Here is a 5,490-nt window from a genome sequence, read left to right as displayed (position 1 = left end):
GCTGTGGTATTAAGTAAAGTGCTTGTCCTGAATTGAATCATACAAGTTGGTGTGTGCACTGTTCTCTTAGGGACAGCAGACCTTGTATTTCTATGAGTGTTCAGTGGATAAGGGGCTTGGTATACACCTACTGTTAACATGCAAAGTAAGGGCTGGCATAGTTCAGAGGGGATTGTTTGGGTGGCTAACAGGCAGGTGATGTCAGGGAGCTGATTCTCAGTTAAGCACAAACAAATCTCCCTCTCACTGGATGCCGGGAGTAACAAAGTGACTCTCAGTCCTGTGTACCCCAAGAACCATTGCACGCATATGAACCAGAATGCTTTGTATCTATGTTAATTTGTATAACTAACTATGAACTGTTTAGCTGTTAGTAGGTTTCCACAAAAAAACACTTTACTGTTCCAACCTTTGTTTTTTTATGTGCAGAATCTGTCACAACTAAGAGATCTCTCAGTTCAGGGCAACCACATTTGTATTCTCCCTCCATGGTCCCTCGAGGGGACCCACACTAGGCTCCCAGCTCAGCAGCCATCACCTCTCTTGGGCAGAAACCTGTCTCTCTCTCCCTCCTGACTGGATTTTTTCCAGGCTGCACAATTCCCTGCCTACACTGTGTTATCCCAGAAAGCCAGACGCCTAAACAGGCCAATGTCTGCTCTTTGTTCTCTCTGAAGGCTGTGAACAGATGTAACTGCCAGCACTCACAAGTTACCACAGCTCTTATAAGCATGCACAGTTATTCTTAAGGTGAAAACATTAAAAATAATAAAAGTTCCTAAATGCATGCTACCAGCTTACCAGAGGTCACCCATCAGTCCTACAGGGCCTCAGTAGTGCAAGGTCCTTCCAATCCTTCCCAGGAACAATTGCTCCTCCCCTCCCCCCTTGACACCAGGTTCTGTTTGGTGGATCAGAAAGAAGGCCCCACGTCAGTTTAAACTCAGCATATTTATCCAAAAGTCCTTTTTTGTATGGTCATCTCTGGAGAATCCAGTTTGAACTAATATATATGAGTATCTCCAAGTGGAGATACATCTCTGGAGTGTTTACAACCTGAGTGAATTTGCCTAATCCTCACTTCTATTCTTAGCTCCCAGAAGAGCTGTGGTTCCCCCTCCCCCATGGAATTGCATACAATTTCTGGCCCACAATGATACATAAACTTAATATAGTAAGATCTCCCAAAGATATTGCAGAAAATTCCAATATTTGTCACAGTATGTTCTGTTAAGGAACATTATATATGAATTGTGTGCTAGGTACACTGTACTAGGGAGGACTGGCACAGCAATCTGTATACCCTAAAGAATATATATGATGCTTAGATAAGAAAAGCTATGTAAGGTTAGTTGAATCTGTGGAATTTTCTGTCATAAACAAGGGTAGTTAAAAATGATGAGCCAAACGGAGGTCGCAATTTGGAACAGTTTGAAACTGCCACAAGACCATTCTCCACAGTTGGTAATGTAGGACCCTCTCTATTTATGCTGATTTAGCTATGTTTAATAAACTGATGAACCAAGTTATCTGAAGTCTTGTTAATTAGTAATCTAAACCAAACCACTAACAGCTCTAATGAACCACTAAAGAAAAAGAAATGCTTTGTATCACTTGAAAACTTGAGTTCCTGGTTTTTCAACAAGGAATAAAGCATTATTTTCTAGACCTGATGGCTGCCAAAATAGCATACCTTGAAATGGTAATTGGTCTTTCAGATGAAGCCAAAGTATAGACCATTATAAACCTTACAAGACAGGAAGAGATCTTTTCAGCACCACAAGCGCTCTGTGCCAGTCCATCGTTACAGGCAGCATGTCTCATATCCATGACATTTTTTGAGAACTGGCCGGGAGTGGGTTGTCCTCAGTTCATGGCTCTTCAACAGGTCTGGTTCAATAACTGCACTATAACTTAATTTAACATGGTGGAGTGCGGTGTTTTCCCTCTGTTATGGCAGGTCTGTTATATCCATTTACCTGCCTGGGGATCCACAGAAGAAGGGTACAGTTTCCGAATCCTGTCTGGGGAAGGACCTGAGCTGGAGAGGGGCAGATAAAGCCTACTAATTTGAGAAGCAGTCAAGCCCTGGAGATGGAACTCACTTGGAAGATGTTCAGCCACCACTTTCAAGGTAGTGGACTTGCTTGAAGGTCTGAATCCTGCGAAAGAAGAACACAAATGTGTTAAAAGGACAGGTTATTTGGGACAAGGTGGCAGGCTACAATTCACTGTGAGCAAATTAATCACATGGGAAAAAGGTAAAGCAACTAGCATATATATTTAATTTATTTATTTATTTATTTTTAACACTAACCTTTGCTGGAAGAATGGCCCGAATTTAAAGTTAAATGGAAGACGCCTAGCTAAATCCCTAGTACTTCTTCGAAAATCTCAACCAATGTCTAATATTTATATGCTTTAGTTTGGGGTTGTCACCTGATGGTAAAGAATGGGCAAATCCCTTAACTCCTTTGACACAGGATATTACTAAACTTGTCACTCATGATTTTAACATGTCCTGCATCCCTGTTGCATAGTGAACAATTCTTATATACCGTGCTCAAGTTGCCAGACACTGGAGCTTTATCATACTAGACTTGCAGATGTCTACACAGAAAAAGTGATCCTTCTAAATGACTACCTTTATACAAGCCCCACCTAAAATCACATCTAAAGGGGAATAACAACATTCACTAGGGTTACTAACTTTAATAGCTGTAGACTTTTGAAGGAGAAAGATTTTCAGAAGCTTTCCTCCTCTTCTCCTATGCTTTGTAGTAATCTCATAATTTACTGTTTTGAATTCCATGTGTGGGATTTTCCAAAGCACTTAAGTGAGTTTAGGAGCACACAAAAATCAACAGGCTTGTGTACTTAAATGATTTGGGAACACTTTTGAAAATTCAACATGTGGGACAATTCTTGGTTGGTTTGAAGTCAATGGGAATTTCTCTCTCTATTGACTTCACATAGGATCAGGATTTGGCCCTTTATACGAAGATACAAGTTAAAATTAATGACAATTATTGTTGTGATTAACATTCATTATGCCTTACAAACAAGATTTTAAAAACATGATGGAACACAATCAATGAAAAAATGTTAATACTCAGCAATTTTCTGAAGGTTACTTTACCCAAATCTGTGGCATTGTCTTCAGCTTGTATAGACTGCAATGGTTTGCCTCTTGAAGGAAATGAGCAGCCAAGAGCACATACCATCAACCCTCTGCACTGGCCTCTGTTAAATTTATAAAAGCATAAATATTCTAAATTTCAGCTGAGGGATTGCCTCTCTTCCTTTATCCAGTCACAGCAACTATCTACTGGTAATCTAGGTTTGAGAATTCCACAAACAGTGGCAGAAAATTCCCAGTAGAGCACCCATGTTTCTGAAATTCATCCCTTCCAGCTGTTTGCTGGAACCCAGGCCTGGAAAGCATCCAGCAGCAATACAGGACCTATTTGGCCACACTTTTACTTAACTACTAGTACCCGCTCCCCATTAGTAAACTAAGGATGTTTCAGGTTTTTTGCAAACTTTACCCGAAAGCAGTGCATTAATAAGTCAAATTAAAAACTTTCCCTGAAAAGTAATTTTTGTGTTTCCCAAAATGTGGGATATTTAATAAAAATTAGTCTCTCACTACACTTACTACCTTATGTTTCACTTAGTCTGCTCTATGATAGAGACAAACAAACAGTCTACATGGTCATCTCAAATATTGTCTTGTATCTGTTCTGTGAATTCCTTGGTGCCTGTGGATCTATTCCTCCCACTGCTAAACGATGAAGTTGCCCAAACTTTAAGCGTTGCTGCACTGTATATTATATTATTATTAATTATAATATTAAATTGATATTCTGGTCCAATCCTCCTCCCCATCTTTTCTCAGAACCAATCTTGGTCTTTTCTTAAGGGGGTTGGGAGTTAAAACCAGCTATAATGAAGATATTTCACTAACTGTTAAGGCCCTACTTGAATCGCAGGATGATGATCTTCAAATAATTGTGGCTGAGTTGCAGACAAGACATGGAAAAATCGCAGAAAAGTAATAATGGACCTTTAATAGTGCTTATTTAAGAAAAATTTGCTTGAACGATATAAATATTCAAGTATTTTTATGCCTGCTAATTTTTTTTTTTTTAAATAAACCAGCCATTTTTCTGCAACTATATTACATTCACTAACCAAAAAATTAAATAAAAATAAAATACATAAATAAAAAGTACAAAATAAAATTCAGAAGTCTAAAAGTCTTAACACAACTGCTATAGAAATCAAGTCCAGTCACTTTAGTCTTTTACATTTTACAGGCATTTAATGTTTATACAATTAATACTGCGGGATCCACAATATTGCCAAGTAGAGCCTTACTAACTATTAATTTGCTTACTGGTTGTACTGTAGTTATATAGCTCAGGAGGGGAAGCCCCTGCTGAAGCAGCAGCGGAGGTGGTAAAGTCTTCTAAGAAAGAGGCGCTTAAGATTATTTTTGAGGGGGTTGAAGGGGAAGGGATGAAGAGAATTATTAATGCACCCTCCCCTACCATTAGAATTCCAGACTTGGGGGAGCAGAAGGTAACTTAGCTGGGAAACAGGATTGATGGCAGTCTTCAAACAGGTCTTTGCTAAGTCTCTGGAGAGAGATCACCTTGAAGTTCCATTAGTTCCTCTCTTTTGCAGATTAAAAAGTAGGAGCTGCCCTAGCACACCCACTTAAGAGAGAGAAGTGAACTCTCTGATGGATGGAAGGAAAGTATGGGAGAGGAGGAAAGCAGCTAGTGGATGCAACCCATCTCCTTTCCCCTCAGGGTATGCACCTTCCTCCCCCCCCCGAAGGGAGTCTAAAACAACAGTTATTCTTTTCTTCAGGTGTGCGGTCAGGGTAGGAACAAAGTGGGTCCTGCTGCTGTTACAGGGAGATCACGGATGGTGGAAGCTCCTCTTTCCTCTATCCATCCCCCCGACAGGTGTGGCCATTGATTTGAGGTATGGAATGGAGGGTTAAGCCCTATTTGTTTAGGAGCCATGCTGATTCTTTGATAGGAGTGGTGGTGGATCCCAATCCCACCATTGAACTCTTCTGTAGAAAAAAGGTGTTGGGGGGGGGGGGGGAAGAAGAAGTGGAAGTGGTGGCCTAGTGAAGAAACCATGTAACGGATCTCTCTATATACCCTTTTAATATTCAGACACCAGCTCCCTCTCCCATCTTATCAGTAGGGGACAATACTATGTGCTTGAAAACAGGATGTAAAGAGGTATTTAGTGAAACTTAAAATGGAGGACTTAAATTTATTGTTAAAAAAAAAAATAAGGCCAATTCCTCCCCCTGCCCCACCTCTTTCCTTTCCATTAAAAACAAACAAAAATTCATCCTGCACGTTACCATCCTTGTCTTCTCTAGAAAGAAGATATCCACACTAAGCACTCACTCAAAATATAATTCCCTATGCCAAAGTAGTCAATTTAAAAAGATACTGTGCA

Source organism: Terrapene carolina, unplaced genomic scaffold (genome assembly GCF_002925995.2).
Source record: "Terrapene carolina triunguis isolate 2854851 unplaced genomic scaffold, T_m_triunguis-2.0 Scaffold111, whole genome shotgun sequence".
NCBI classification, from domain to species: Eukaryota; Metazoa; Chordata; order Testudines; family Emydidae; genus Terrapene; species Terrapene triunguis.
Note: the sequence above shows the minus strand (reverse complement) of the source record.